The sequence below is a fragment of the Leptidea sinapis genome, chromosome 10 (genome assembly GCF_905404315.1).
Source record: "Leptidea sinapis chromosome 10, ilLepSina1.1, whole genome shotgun sequence".
NCBI classification, from domain to species: domain Eukaryota; kingdom Metazoa; phylum Arthropoda; class Insecta; order Lepidoptera; family Pieridae; genus Leptidea; species Leptidea sinapis.
Genome location: NC_066274.1, coordinates 15,238,465 through 15,256,232, shown reverse-complemented (window position 1 = coordinate 15,256,232; position 17,768 = coordinate 15,238,465).

The window sequence follows — 17,768 nt, the reverse complement described above, 5'->3', positions numbered from 1 at the left end:
CTTTTGTTGTTTTCAAACTAAATATTTTGATTTGTATAGCTGCACATTTTAGAAGCTTTTCCATTGTCATATATATTTGTTTCACGTCATCTGTTTTAATTAATACTAAATATTATATGGAGAGGATATAATTTGGTTTTGGTGTCCAGTTTCACGATTTCCTGTAGCCGATATTTTGAGTAATAGGGGATGTTTAAGGGTAACTTTTCCATAGTGATTGAAGCTACCCTACATGGAGAGGATATTTTGCCATAGTATAGCTTAGTGCAGTGACCCAATTACACGTTCTAGTGACGAAACCTCATTTTCAGTGTAACTGTATGGGAAATGTTTGAGACTGAATAGTTTTGGATCCCGAAACCCAAAACTTAACGATTTTAAGCTTTTCTCATCAAGATTATAACAACGATATAATATGGGGCTCTGTATCTATTGTGGTTACGGAGAAATAAAATTCTAACGACGTATTTATGCTTTTTATTAAGTTGAGGATAATAATATGTCAGTCTATGAAGTTGACTGCAGCTGTGGAAGCTCCTATATCGAACAAAAAGAACTATTTCTCAACGGGTTAAGGAATAATTATATTATATCATAATGTTAACACGAGGAATAAACATAAACTTGTTATGCCTACTACTCGGTTAAGTCGAGTTAGTAAGTATTTTATTGGGCGATGTATATTTATCTACAATATGATCCCATAAAATGTACTAAACAAATTTGTTACGAAATTTAAAAGAATTGTTAAAAAACGTTTGTGTGGGAAAGGTTACTATAGCTGAAGCATAAACGATTTTCTTAATGATACCACAGACTGGGAATGAAGCGGTCACCCTCAGGCTCATTAATTATAAATGTTTATTGTACGATATTACATTGTAATCCATATTTTTATAAAAAAAGGCCGCTGAGTTTCTTGCCCCCGTTCTTCTCAGGTTGAGGCAGTCTCTTTTGAATGAGTGGTTGTTTTTGACGTTCAATAAGTGATGAATCCTATTTTGAATAAAAATATTCGAATTTGAATTTGAATTAGCGCAGCCAAAAATAACGATCCTAACAAATCCGCAATAGCCGAACACCTGCTTAAAACCGGTACCAACCACTAGACCAAGCTGCATAACCATTAAGATGAAGCTATTTAAATTAAAAAGCATTCTAACAATTTTAATAAGGGATATGGTTTTAGACTAGCGCAAACTTGGAATCTGGTAGTCTATCTCTGCAACAAAAAGATCCGAAAGTATAGAGCTCGTCAGTAGTGTGTTTCGTGAATTAGCGAATCAAAGACTAAAACGAATTAGGCACTACGTGGGCAGATTGATGTATTATTAGTGTCAATATGTCAAGAGTATCTCGACGCCTCCGCAGTTCCGCCGCTACCACGATTCATGCAATTGGATCGAAATATCGGCATCAAATTAATAAAATATGTATCGTGAGTACCCGTCATAATAATTACAATAATATGGTGGATGCTTGTACAGTGCTAGTTTTCAAAACTAAACTTTGGCTTACTCGCATACAACTTGCATTGATTACGATTGTATTGGTGACTTCTGTTTACAATGCTCTAACAAGTCTGAATTCAATTAACTAATGGAGTGCGAAAGAGCTTTTCATTCGAAATCATTATCGTTTTACTATATCATTTAGAAGCCGCCAGGGTATATGCATGTAACTTATATTTAATTCAATTTTTTTTTATCTTTACCAGTATTGATTTTATCTTAATAAATTTTTTCCCATTAAATTTTTGCTGAATAATTTTTATTAAATAAACAAAAGTGCAATAAATACCGTGAAATATAAAACATCGAAACCCAACGCTATTGGTCGACACGCAGTGTGACTTCAAACTCCATAATTCTATAAGCACTGGTACGGTTCCTAGTTAGTATTTTAGTTTGTTAACGATATATTAAATTTTTTAATCAATGATCTGTATAATTATTATTAACAATGATAATCAATCGCAACGCAATCAGATAATCTTTCAAAAATAGACGCGTTTATGATGCGTTTTTTGTGTTTCAAATCCAGATTTTATTTGTGCTGAATTTAAAAGAGTTAAAGCTACAGGTTGCTACAACAATTATGTGATAATTAATTAAAATTTTAAGTTTTTTCAATTCATATTATCTCACATTGATTTGTATAACTAAACATAATCAGAATAAAAGAAGAATTAAATGCAGAAAATAGAATTTAATTGGAATTACCATAACCAATGTTTATAATAAATTTTTTAAGTAAAAAATTTCCTTGAACACCGCACTGTAGAGCGCAACACGTTCTAGCCGTTCACAGAGCACTGGATCCACGACGATTCGGGTAGTTCTGTGTTGCACGCGGTCAAATGGTTACTGTTTATACCACTTTGCTTGGAGTTGAGTTTCCTGGAACTAGAAAAAATACTTTATCTAGTGCACTTTTCGAAGTATTTTCGGCACCAGAAAGTTTAAGTAAGTTTATGCTTTTGGTCAATTATTATATAAATCACAAAATGTAATTATTTTTAATACAAATTTGTTATAATTCTGGTGATTTCACCAGAATTATAACAAATTTGTTTATACAAGGCAAGGGCTCACCCGGAGAAAATAATCATATTGTAATGAAATGTCACTGACTGAAGTAGTTATTATTGCAAGTTTATAGGTATTTCTAAGTCAAAAAATAAAGGCCCCGGATAAGTAATCACCAACATATCATACACTAAAACCTTTTCCGAAACACGCTGTATCTAATCGTACAATATAGATTGTTGATATAGACTTTGACGTCACAGAAACCCCACGCAAAATGGCGCGTTTGAATAGCCGAAATTTAATGCCTGAAAAGAATATACACTGGCCTGCAAAAGTAAGTATCACACTTCAAATTAATTTTTTTTCTTAACTATAGAAGGTAGAGATTTAAGATTAAAAACGTTTTGTTGCAAATTTTATAGGCTTTAATTCTTAGAAACTAAAATTATACATTAGTAACATTTTTAACTTAAAAAAGATAAAACAGTGAAAATAGACATTTTTAGTTTAGTGTAAAAAAATTCAACTAAAATGTATTACATGTTATTTAATTTTTAATAAGTGGTATTGCCTCCTCGAGCTCTGATTACAGCTTCGAGCCGGTTTGGCATACTGACTATATATACTGACACTAGGTTTCGGAGCCGATGATGGGGAATATTCTCCCATTCTTCTACCAGGACCTGCTTTAGTGCACTGAGGGTAGTAGGTGGTCTGCGAATTCTGACTAGCCTCCCAAGCTCATCCCAGGCGTGTTCAATTGGGTTGAGATCAGGACTTCTTACGAATCTTCTTCTCTTCTTATACTAATCTCCTGAATATACTCTTGTCCGATATGAGCCGTGTGTGGCCGGGCATTATCATGCATCAGCATCGATCCATCACCCATATTTGCTAAATACGGCCCTGCATACTCATTGAGAATCTCTGGAGCATATCTTTGCCAGTGAGGGTGCCATTTTCTATGGCTACTAGTTCCGTGCGACCTTCTGAAGATATGCCAGCCCATACATGTACACTGCCTCCACCGTATTGGACTCTCTCTGAGATGCAGGCTTGAAGGTATCGCTCACCAGGTCGCCTGTAAACACTTCGCCTTCCATCAGAAGTGTAAAGGGAGAATCGAGACTCATCTGCAAACAAAATTCTTGACCATTCTTCTTCATCCCACTGCATGTCTTCACGGGCATATCGCAGTCGCGCTACTCGATGCTGTCTCTCGAGTTTTGGGCCACTCGCTGGTCTTCGGGGTTTCAAATTTGCTTCAGCAAGTCTTCTTCTCTTTTTTTTTTAGTTAGTCTGTTAGCAGCCCTGGCTTTTACAGCGAAGTAGGACGTGGACCGTGGAGGCCGCAAAGACTACGCAACAACAGTCGCGGGGCGTCTCCTAAGGAGACTCGAACCTCAGACCGGCTGTGTGCTTGTGGGAAGGAGAGAGAATGAAAATGAAGATGAAATGAAGATGAAAGAAGAAAAGGTGATAAGAACACACTCGCCGGCGAGTGTGGTGATGTTTTGTGTAATGTATGTAAGTGTGTATGTATGTGTTTATGATTGTATGTATGTGTGTTTGTATGTACGTAGTGTAAATGTTTGTGTGCATGTATGTTTGTGTTTGTGTCCGTTTGTGGAGTGTGTTTGTGATTGTGTAAGTGGTGTATGTCAGTCCGTCAGTCAGTCCGTGTGTGAGCGAGTGTAGTGAAGAGATTACAGGACGAGGACTAACGTCTCGTCGGGTATCAAAACAATGTGTGGTGTATCTAGGGTGCAGGCCGCTGGCCATCGTCAGAGCGACGAGTGCCAGTGGTTTGCGGTGGTTGACCGCGCCTACGCCTGCGAAGGCGGTGTGTGCGTGTCTGTGTCGGTGTTTGTGTGGGTGTCGCGTTCGCGATGGTGATGTCGTCATCCGGGTCTACCATTACGTGTCTGGGACGTCTTATTGGGTTGAGACTATGGTGAAGGGGGGTGTACCCGCATGCCTTCCTAACCAAGATGTTGGGGTGGTTAGGCGCCTTGTCAAAGAAGCGTCGCGAGATCTCTTTAAAGTGTTGAGCTATCGTCGGTAGCTCTAGGTCGCGGTGAAGGTCAACGTTTCGGATGAACCACGGGGCTCCGGTTGCCATGCGCGTGAATTTTTTTTGAACTACTTGCAAACGACGTAAGTAGCTCGGTCGGGTGTGCGCGAAAACGACGCTTGCGTATGACAGTATGGGCCGTACGATGGTTTTATACAGCGTCACTTTGTGTTTGAGCGGAAGTTTGCTTCGCCCACACACAAGTGGATAAAGGCGACTGAGGACAAATCGGGCTCTATTGCATACCGTATCAATATGTTTCTTGAAGTTCATATTGCTGTTGAACGTGACTCCTAAGTATTTGTAATCCTTCACCCACGGTATGTGTGTTTCATACAATTTAATGACGTCGGTCGGTCGTTTTTTAGCGCGGATGCTATTCGCGTTACCGAAGAGTACCGCTGCACTCTTGGTGGGGTTCACTTCAATCCGCCATTTTCTGAACCAGTTGCCTAGTTCATCGACGGCGGCTTGAAGCACTTTAATGTTCCTGCTCAAAGTTGTAGAACAATGGAAGGATTCCATTGTTATCGGTATCCCAAAACCCAATAAACCTAAAGCTAATCCGAGTAGCTATAGGCCTATTAGCTTAATTAACTCGATCGGGAAACTTTACGAAAGATTAATTCTCGCGCGTCTTAATCATTACATCGCGGAGCTCAACCTGATACCTGACATACAGTTCGGATTCAGAACCGCTCACTCGTGTCCCCAGCAGGCTCACCGACTCACCGAGTACATTCTCGTACGGCGTCAATTTCACGCTACCACGGCAGCCGTGTTTTTCGATGTCGCGAAGGCATTCGACAAGGTATGGCACAACGGCTTAGTATTCAAGCTGTATCAACTGGGAGTGCCAGACAGGCTCGTGCGCATCATACGAGCCTACCTTTCTGATCGCTCCTTCCGATATCGAGTAGAGGGCACCCTATCCTCACCCATACCCATCAGGTCTGGCGTGCCACAAGGTTCAGTCCTCTCTCCCACTCTTTTCTCGCTCTTCACGAGCGACATTCCCAAGTTTCCGAGTGTCCAGCTCGCTCAGTACGCTGACGATACGGCACTCTACTTTCGCTCCGCTCTATTGAACCGCTCAACTTTGAGCTGGAACATTAAAGTGCTTCAAGCCGCCGTCGATGAACTAGGCAACTGGTTCAGAAAATGGCGGATTGAAGTGAACCCCACCAAGAGTGCAGTGGTACTCTTCGGTAACGCGAATAGCATCCGCGCTAAAAAACGACCGACCGACGTCATTAAATTGTATGAAACACACATACCGTGGGTGAAGGATTGCAAATACTTAGGAGTCACGTTCAACAGCAATATGAACTTCAAGAAACATATTGATACGGTATGCAATAGAGCCCGATTTGTCCTCAGTTGCCTTTATCCACTTGTGTGTGGGCGAAGCAAACTTCCGCTCAAACACAAAGTGACGCTGTACAAAACCATCGTACGGCCCATACTGTCATACGCAAGCGTCGTTTTCGCGCACACCCGACCGAGCTACTTACGTCGTTTGCAAGTAGTTCAAAAAAAATTCACGCGCATGGCAACCGGAGCCCCGTGGTTCATCCGAAACGTTGACCTTCACTGCGACCTAGAGCTTCCGACGATAGCTCAACACTTTAAAGAGATCTCGCGACGCTTCTTTGACAAGGCGCCTAACCACCCCAACATCTTGGTTAGGAAGGCATGCGGGTACACCCCCCTTCACCATAGTCTCAACCCAATAAGACGTCCCAGACACGTAACGGTAGACCCGGATGACGACATCACCATCGCGAACGCGACACCCACACAAACACCGACACAGACACGCACACACCGCCTTCGCAGGCGTAGGCGCGGTCAACCACCGCAAACCACTGGCACTCGTCGCTCTGACGATGGCCAGCGGTCTGCACCCTAGATACACCACACATTGTTTTGATACCCGATGAGACGTTAGTCCTCGTCCTGTAATCGCTTCACTACACTCGCTCACACACGGACTGACTGACGGACTGACATACACCACTTACACAATCACAAACACACTCCACAAACGGACACAAACACAAACATACATGCACACAAACATTTACACTACGTACATACAAACACACATACATACAATCATAAACACATACATACACACTTACATACATTACACAAAACATCACCACACTCGCCGGCGAGTGTGTTCTTATCACCTTTTCTTCTTTCATCTTCATTTCATCTTCATTTTCATTCTCTCTCCTTCCCACAAGCACACAGCCGGTCTGAGGTTCGAGTCTCCTTAGGAGACGCCCCGCGACTGTTGTTGCGTAGTCTTTGCGGCCTCCACGGTCCACGTCCTACTTCGCTGTGAAAGCCAGGGCTGCTAACAGATTAACTAAAAAAAAAAGAGAAGAAGACTTGCTGAAGCAAATTTGAAACCCCGAAGACCAGCGAGTGGCCCAAAACTCGAGAGACAGCATCGAGTAGCGCGACTGCGATACGCCCGTGAAGACATGCAGTGGGATGAAGAAGAATGGTCAAGAATTTTGCAGATGAGTCTCGATTCTCCCTTTACACTTCTGATGGAAGGCGAAGTGTTTACAGGCGACCTGGTGAGCGATACCTTCAAGCCTGCATCTCAGAGAGAGTCCAATACGGTGGAGGCAGTGTACATGTATGGGCTGGCATATCTTCAGAAGGTCGCACAGAACTAGTAGCCATAGAAAATGGCACCCTCACTGGGCAAAGATATGCTCCAGAGATTCTCAATGAGTATGCAGGGCCGTATTTAGCAAATATGGGTGATGGATCGATGCTGATGCATGATAATGCCCGGCCACACACGTCTCATATCGGACAAGAGTATATTCAGGAGATTAGTATAAGAAGAGAAGAAGCTTGGTAAGAAGTCCTGATCTCAACCCAATTGAACACGCCTGGGATGAGCTTGGGGACTAGTCAGAAATCGCAGACCACCTACTACCCTCAGGGCACTAAAGCAGGTCCTGGTAGAAGAATGGGAGAATATTCCCCATCATCGGCTCCGAAACCTAGTGTCAGTATATATTGTCAGTATGCCAAACCGGCTCGAAGCTGTAATCAGAGCTCGAGGAGGCAATACTACTTATTAAAAATTAAATAACATGTAATACATTTTAGTTGAATTTTTTTACACTAAACTAAAAATGTCTATTTTCACTGTTTTATCTTTTTTAAGTTAAAAATGTTACTAATGTATAATTTTAGTTTCTAAGAATTAAAGCCTATAAAATTTGCAACAAAACGTTTTTAATCTTAAATCTCTACCTTCTATAGTTAAGAAAAAAAAATAATTTGAAGTGTGATACTTACTTTTGCAGGCCAGTGTATATTCTTTTCAGGCATTAAATTTCGGCTATTCAAACGCGCCATTTTGCGTGGGGTTTCTGTGACGTCAAAGTCTATATCAACAATCTATATTGTACGATTAGATACAGCGTGTTTCGGAAAAGGTTTTAGTGTATGATATGTTGGTGATTACTTATCCGGGGCCTTTATTTTTTGACTTAGAAATACCTATAAACTTGCAATAATAACTACTTCAGTCAGTGACATTTCATTACAATATGGTTATTTTCTCCGGGTGAGCCCTTGCCTTGTATAAACAAATTTGTTATAATTCTGGTGAAATCACCAGAATTATAACAAATTTGTATTAAAAATAATTACATTTTGTGATTTATATAATAATTGACCAAAAGCATAAACTTACTTAAAAGTATTTTCTGGTGCCGAAAATACTTCGAAAAGTGCACTAGATAAAGTATTTTTTCTAGTTCCAGGAAACTCAACTCCAAGCAAAGTGGTATAAACAGTAACCATTTGACCGCGTGCAACACAGAACTACCCGAATCGTCGTGGATCCAGTGCTCTGTGAACGGCTAGAACGTGTTGCGCTCTACAGTGCGGTGTTCAAGGAAATTTTTTACTTAAAAAAATTATTATAAACATTGGTTATGGTAATTCCAATTAAATTCTATTTTCTGCATTTAATTCTTCTTTTATTCTGATTATGTTTAGTTATACAAATCAATGTGAGATAATATGAATTGAAAAAACTTAAAATTTTAATTAATTATCACATAATTGTTGTAGCAACCTGTAGCTTTAACTCTTTTAAATTCAGCACAAATAAAATCTGGATTTGAAACACAAAAAACGCATCATAAACGCGTCTATTTTTGAAAGATTATCTGATTGCGTTGCGATTGATTATCATTGTTAATAATAATTATACAGATCATTGATTAAAAAATTTAATATATCGTTAACAAACTAAAATACTAACTAGGAACCGTACCAGTGCTTATAGAATTATGGAGTTTGAAGTCACACTGCGTGTCGACCAATAGCGTTGGGTTTCGATGTTTTATATTTCACGGTATTTATTGCACTTTTGTTTATTTAATAAAAATTATTCAGCAAAAATTTAATGGGAAAAAATTTATTAAGATAAAATCAATACTGGTAAAGATAAAAAAAAAAATTAATTAAATATAAGTTACATGCATATACCCTAGCGGCTTCTAAATGATATAGTAAAACGATAATGATTTCGAATGAAAAGCTCTTTCGCACTCCATTAGTTAATTGAATTCAGACTTTTGTTAGAGCATTGTAAACAGAATCGTAATCAATGCAAGTTGTATGCCAGTAAGCCAAAGTTTAGTTTTGAAAACTAGCACTGTACAAGCATCCACCATATTATTGTAATTATTATGACGCGTACTCACTATACATATTTTAATAATTTGATGCCGATATTTCGATCCAATTGCATGAATCGTGGTAGCGGCGGAACTGCGGAGGCGTCGAGATACTCTTGACACATTGACACTAATAATACATCAATCTGCCCACGTAGTGCCTAATTCGTTTTAGTCTTTGATTCGCTAATTCACGAAACACACTACTGACGAGCTCTATACTTTCGGATCTTTTTGTTGCAGAGATAGACTACCAGATTCCAAGTTTGCGCTAGTCTAAAACCATATCCCTTATTAAAATTGTGAGAATGCTTTTTAATTTAAATAGATTCATCTTAATGGTTATGCAGCTTTATCTAGTGGTTGGTACCGGTTTTAAGCAAGTGTTCGGCTATTGCGGATTTGTTAGGATCGTTATTTTTGGCTGCGCTAATTCAAATTCAAATTCGAATATTTTTATTCAAAATAGGATTCATCACTTATTGAACGTCAAAAACTACCACTCATTCAAAAGAGACTGCCTCAACCTGAGTAGAACGGGGGCAAGAAACTCAGCGGCCTTTTTTTATAAAAATATGGATTACAATGTAATATCGTACAATAAACATTTATAATTAATAAGCCTGAGGGTGACCGCTTCATTCCCAGTCTGTGGTATCATTAAGAAAATCGTTTATGCTATAGTAACCTTTCCCACACAAACGTTTTTTAATAATTCTTTTAAATTTCGTAACAAATTTGTTTAGTACATTTTATGGGATCATATTGTAGATAAATATACATCGCCCAATAAAATACTTACTAACTCGACTTAACCGAGTACTACTCGGTATAACAAGTTTATGTTTGTTCCTCGTGTTAACATTATGATATAATTTATTCCTTAACCCGTTGAGAAATAGTTCTTTTTGTTCGATATAGGAGCTTCCACAGCTGCAGTCAACTTCATAAACCGATATATTATTATCCTCAACTTAATAAAAAGCATAAATACGTCGTTAGAATTTTATTTCTCCGTAACCACAATAGATACAGAGCCCCATATTATAAGGTTGTTATAAACTTGATGAGAAAAGCTTAAAATCGTTAAGTTTTGGGTTTCGGGATCCAAAACTATTCAGTCTCAAACATTTCCCATACAGTTACACTGAAAATGAGGTTTCGTCACTAGAACTTGTAATTGGGTCACTGCACTAAGCTATACTATGGCAAAATATCCTCTCCATGTAGCTTCAATCACTATGGAAAAGTTACCCTTAAACATCCCCTATTACTCAAAATATCGGCTACAGGAAATCGTGAAACTGGACACCAAAACCAAATTATATCCTCTCCATATAATATTTAGTATTAATTAAAACAGATGACGTGAAACAAATATAAATGACAGTGGAAAATCTTCTAAAATCTGCAGCTATACAAATCAAAATATTTAGTTTAAAACAACAAAAGAATATTATAATAAAACTGTTTTTAGGAAAAACAATATGAAGGGGATTTAGAAAGAAAAGTACTATTTCTATCAAAAGATGAGCCCGAATTTCGTCATGATGATAGATCGTTAGATAAACACAAATAACATTTAGTTTTATAGGCCGTTCATTGCCTAGCTCTTTCTGAATCATTGAATCCAAAACCTAGATATTATTGACACGGGAGTGGGTCAGGGATTGGAAATAATACTCCGCTTATAGGAACGAGTCTATTATTTGCGTTCACTTTTTCTGAACTTTCACTTCGCCGGTCTGCCGCTGTTCCTCTTGTGGGCGGCAGTACCATCAACGCGTCACACCGCACCCAACACTAAGTCTCTTCTATCTTCTTCTTCGTGGAACACTTCCACTTTTCACTGCTTCTTCTTTTCTTCTTCTTTGCACTTTCGAGTCACAACTAGAACTGTCGTAGGCCACGCTTAGTACGGCTTATATACCCCCGGATCTGTTCTATTTTTAAAATGATTGTCCCATTCCATCTTTAAATTTAAATTGCACTAGAAAATTCTTTTAACTATTTCTATCCTGCTTACACATTTTCCATCCCTTTTTTTCTGTTCGAATTGATCCTGAACTCACTAGAAATTTCCATTAACTTAACAAAACCCAAAAAATTCCATACACTGGTAGGTGTATCGAACCCGGGTCTACAGCGTCTAAAATAAACACTTTTCCGCTGAGCTACAGTATTGCTGACGGAGCTGTTGAAATTAACAATGTATTGAAGTTTGACATTCTCGTCATTTACGTTGCAGCGTTGCTACGCAACAACCGCGGGATCGACTGGAATTTGAAATCCTCCGGGATCGGTGTCACTCCTTACATGATCATTGTTTGTCTGTTTATAGGAACAATATTGAGGATAATATAACAAAAGATCCAAAGGCGTTTTGGCGATACATTAAGGATAAAAAGAAAAATAAATGTAAACTACCTGACAGAATGACTAAAGACGACTCCGTGGCAAATACCGGCCCTGAAATAGCTAACCTTTTTGCCTCCCACTTTTATTCAGTGTACTCTAATATAAAGACTTCTACACACAATCACCCATCACAAATACTGTCGGACACACTCATCAATTGTATTTATATAACAGAAACAGATATTATTAAAAAAATCAAAAAAATAAATATTTTTAAAGCTAGCGGCCCTGACGATATCCACCCATTTTTCATTAATAAATGTAGTACTGTTCTCTCTTTTCCTCTGTTTCTAATTTTTAACAAATCATTACAAGATGGCATTTTCCCGGAAGTATGGAAAGAAAGCAAAATAGTGCCTATATTTAAAAAGGGCGACTTATCGAAAGTAGAAAATTACCGGCCAATTGCAATACTATCTTGCCTTGCCAAGCTCTTTGAATCTCTTGTTACTCCTACCATAACTAGGCATATCAGTGCCACTATTTCAAATAACCAACACGGGTTTTTCAACGGAAGATCTGTCCAAACAAACTTAGTTTCCTACGTTTCCAATATTTGCAGTGACATAGATAAGGGCCATGAAGTTCACAGTATCTATACAGATTTTAAAAGCGCATTTGACAAAGTTGACCACAATTTGCTTACACTGAAATTAAAAACCGCCGGTGTATGTGGTTCACTTCTTAACTGGCTTATATCTTATTTAGGAATGAGATCCCAAATAGTGATGACCAACGGTTATAAGTCACATACTTACTATGCAACCTCTGGTGTGCCGCAAGGATCCCACCTTGCACCAATCTTATTCTTGTTATTTATCAACGATATTAGTTCAGTAATACTCCACTCCAAATTCTCTATATTTGCGGACGATTTGAAGCTTTATGTTACCGCATCCCCTGTCTCCTGTGCACAACTACAAGCCGATTTAAATAGAATATGGACATGGTGTTACACTAACAATATGTATTTAAATATCAGCAAGTGCTTCCTTATAAAATTTACCCGCAAAAAGAAACCATCGAATTTTGTTTACACGTTAAATAATACAGAGATACAAGAAGTAAGTGAAATCCGTGATTTAGGTGTTCTTATCGATAATCAACTCACATTCAATTCGCACATAGACTCAGTCGTTAAAAAATCTACGCAGATGCTTGGCTTTATGAGACGCAACACCAATAAATTCCGTCGTGTAAAAACCAAAATACTACTGTTTAATGCTCTAGTACGAACCCATATTGAATACGCAAGTGTTGTTTGGAATCCTTTCTACAGTTTGCAGTCGCAACGAATTGAATCAATACAGCGGTCTTTTTCGAGACATCTAGCTTTTTCAACACCTGGAATATCTTATAGATGCCCTTATACCCAACGCCTCGACTTCTTTAAACTTCATTCACTAAAATATCGTCGCAGCTACCTAGATTTATTATTTCTGCACAAAATAGTTAATAATAAAATAAATAATTCTGATCTTCAAGAATGCATATCCCTCTCAGTACCCTTTAAATACCCAAGACAGACGATATCCAAGATCTTTCACATTCCTTACTGCAGAACAAACATTGGACTCAACGCCCCCATCGTCAGGCTTTGTAGATTATACAACGAAGTAAATTCAAAAAATTCAGAAATCGATATTTTCAACGATAATTCAAAAAAGTTTGTAAAAATTCTCGCACATCAAGCTAACCTGTGAATTTTTTTTTTCCAAGTAGTATGTACCTATATCCTCTTCATTATAAAACCATATAAATTATATCCTTACTTTATATACATTTTTGTACTTAGACATTTTTGACTGTATAAATCACACTGTTCACTGTTACCATTGAATGATGTGTTCATCTTTAATTGTTACATATATCAGAATAATTGTACCTAGCATAAGTTTATATAAATGTGTAATATATGTAATGTTGATGATCCAAATAAATAAATAAATAAATAAATAAATAAACATTGCCCCCCCCCCTAAGACATGATCGTCCCGATCATCGTTGCTTCCGTAGTACTTAGCCACCCTATCGACATGTACGATTTTCGGGGGACTTCGAGGGGTACGCTGGATCCTGAGAGTCACATCATTTATCCTTGTGATTACTTTGTATGGTCCCTCCCAACTTGGTTGGAGTTTCGGAGACTTAACCTTTCGCCTTACGGGATTGTGTAACCAAATCAGGGTTCCCTCTTGAAAACTAGGACTATTAGCTCTTCGATCGTAGCGGGTTTTCATCCGTTCACTTGCCTTAAGCCCAGTTGTTCTAATTTCCTCGTAGATGTCAACCATCTTGTTCCGTAACTCATCCACATATTCTGTTATACTTTTCGGAGTATCTGGTGGACAGCCTGAGAGTAAATCATCTGGCAATTTCAATTCCCTTCCAAAATTGGCGTACGCAGGAGTCACTGTAGTCGTCTCGTGTATTGCGGATCTATACGACATTAGAAACAGTGGAATGTACTCATCCCAGTTATCCTGATGACTGTCCACTACTTTTGCCAGATCCCGCTGTTTGGTAAAACCTCTCCACCATCCCGTCCGACTGTGGATGATATGGCGTAGTTCTGGTCTTATGGATTCCCAAGGTCTTGCAAACTTCTTGAAATAATTGTGACTCGAAGTTCCGCCCATGATCACTGTGCATCTCCAAAGGCACACCGAATCTGCAGAAAACTTCATTCACCAGCTTCGTCGCAACGGTTACTGCTTCTTGATTAGGTAGAGCAAATGCTTCCGGCCACTTCGTGACATAATCCATCACCACCATTATGTAACGGTTTCCAGCTTTGGTGACTGGAAACGGTCCGGCTATATCCAGAGCTACTCTCTCCCACGGAGCCCCAACATTATACAACTTCATAGCTCCTCTGCTCCGGGTCTGAGGTCCTTTGACAGATGCACAACTTTTGCATTTACGACACCAGTCTTCATATGAGGAGACTGGTGTCGTAAATGCAAAACGTGTGGAAACGCACACTCAGCTCTCTAAGAAGAGATGTCAAGGCGCGGTGGTCCGCTACCTCTTTGGTCTCTAATTTGATAAGAGATTGGTACGCCCTCGCCTGGAAGGAGAGCGTCTTTGGGATACTATTTTTGATCACCAACCAGCGGCCTCGGTCTCCTATAAAAATAGGGGACGGGCGCTTGGTCGGAGGCGGTACGCGGGCTTTAGCGGGCGCGGGCGCGGGAGTGGAGATATTCTTGGCCGCGGCTTTCTTGGCGGGCGTGCCATCGACAGAAGGCGATTCGCGACCGCGCTTCTTTTTACGGCTCACGGTGGTGAAGCCGTCCGTGTTCGACGCGACACTCTCCGCTCTCGACGGTAGAGCGGATTCCGGCTGGGCCGGTGAAGCACTGGAAGCCTGAGGGGCTTTCGTGCGGTCAGGAGTGACCGCGGGGACCTTAGGGGTCGCCTGCGCGTCAAAGTAAGCCTGAAGTACAGGCGGCTGGGCTGATCGGGTTACTTTTCTCGGTTTGACCGAGGCCACGGAACTAACATCGGAGATGTTGCCTAATTCCATTTCGGATTCCCCGTCGGAACCCGAAACGTCAGACGACTGTTTCTTTCATTAGCGGAGCGATCTTCTCCGTGAATGACCTATCTAGTAGGGCGCTTAGAAGGCCCTCGTCAGCAACCATTGGTGAAGCCATGGTTGTCATATTTATTAACTAGGTTGAGCGGGCAACAACCCCCGCTGCTCGAGTCAGGCAGAGGGGGAATATAATAATTAAGTGGACAACTATAGTTAAGTTGTACACTTGCACATTAATAAATAATATTAATAATAATAAAATATGTAAAAATTAAAAGAAATTAATAATAATAATTAAGCCTAAGACTTAGCTTTGCTGGATGTAGACTGGCTGGGCCGGAACCCCGATGCACGCTGTGCAGGCCCCCGCGGAGAAGACACACATGGCACGAACTGCAACTCACAAACACACACGATTAGCGTGCAGAATCGCGAAACACAGCACAGGTGCTAACTAACACGATCGTAAAACCGGGTAATTAACACCGATAATAACTAAGCTACTTTCCGCGAAGGAATGTAACAGGTGCGAGACTCAAAGAGTCCCAAACAATAGCTAGCCCAGGTGGCCTGAGCAGATAGTGCGATAACGCAAGTAATAAAAATATTCGAAGAAGGACAGATAGCGCGGCACGTGTGCTCGCGTTGCCTGCCTGAATCGAACTGTCTTCTTCTCACTGAACTGTCACTAATGTAGTCCCTCCCTCCTAGTAAAGGGAGAATCGAGACTCATCTGCAAACAAAATTCTTGACCATTCTTCTTCATCCCACTGCATGTGTTCACGGGCGTATCGCAGTCTCGCTACTCGATGCTGTCTCTCGAGTTTTGGGCCACTCGCTTATTTTTGGGTTTCAAATTTGCTTCAGCAAATCTTCTTCTCACTGTAGTGTCACTAATGTAGTCCCTCCTGGTCTGAAGTAGCTGTTGCTGGACTTCAACGGCATTTTGGTGGCGATTTCTTAACACAGTGGAAATAATATAACGATCTTCTCGGTCACTGGTACACCCGAGTTTGCCATTACAAGGTCTCCTCAGATGGTGTCCAGTCTCTTCGTACCTTCGCTTTACTTTCTGGACCGTTCGTACCGTCACACCCACCATTCTTGCAGTGCGACGCATACTGATGCCTAGTTCCAGAAAAGCCATGATCCTAGCACATTCTTCAACTGAAAGAGGCATGATAAATAAATGTTAATCCTGGTCTCATCCTACGCCGTATGATAAGGGTAGTGAAGTGTGTTATAATACGATATATGAATTGTTGAAGTGATACTAGTGGTAGTGCGTTATGGAAAAATTTGGAGAGAATTTTTTACGACGTAGGCGCACGGCTCGCATATACCAGTGGGAGTAGGAGAAGTTACTTTGCACAGGATGCCGGCTAGATTATGGGTACCACAACGGAGCCTATTTCTGATGTGAAGCAGTAATGTGTAAATATTACTGTGTTTCGGTTTGGAGGGCGCTGTAGCTAGTGAAATTACTCGGAAATCGAGACTTAACATCTTATGTCCCAAGGTGACGAGCGTGTTAGAATGGCTACGAGAAATAAGTGTATAGTGTATAGAAATTACAAGTAAAGCGATGATGAAAATCTAATTACCTTTATATTTAAGTAAACCACCTTATTCTTTGGAATATAATTTATTACTTCATGATCTACATCGGTTAGTAAAGGAGCTTTGACATTAGGAGAAGAACCGACGAATATACAGTTTAATCTTTGTACAATATACATCAAACAAGTTAAAATATTAAAATAGCACTTACTAGCCTCATTTAATATTCACAATGGGTGACGCTATTAGATTATTAATAGTTATTAGAAGGGTAATAATATCAGAACAGAAAATAATGAATTATAATCTTATAAGTACTTAACTCTGATGTGTCCGTTCGGGGCAGCAGCCACGTGTCTAAGCACCACTGAACCACCAACGAAACCTTAGTAGATTTAGGTTGGCAATCCTAGCTGCTTGTTCGCTGATTGGCTGCTCGACAGCCAATCAGGAATAAGCTCTTATTGGCTGTATTGAGCTACTTATTAGTTTTAAGATGTCTAAACATATTTTATATATATTTATTCAGAGTTATTAACCTCTTTATTATTATTAAATACTTACGAAAAATCTTAATAAGCATAATAATCTAACAAGCGCAATTACAGTACTGCTCAGAATTTTTGTCAAGAATTCTAAACGGCACTGCATTGTAATGGGCAGGACGTATCAATTACCATCAGCTGAACGTCCTGCTCATCTCGTCAAATATTTTCATAAAAAATATGACAGTTTTATATATTTGAAGATACTACTTATCTCGTACAAGTCATTGACTAAAACTTCTTAAAATTAAAATCCAAAATATGATAATCTAAACCTCCAAAAATGCTTACACACTATATGAGAGGCTCAAATAAAATATTAATTTATGTACTCATGTAAAACATACGTCCTTGTTGATGACACAGCTTGTT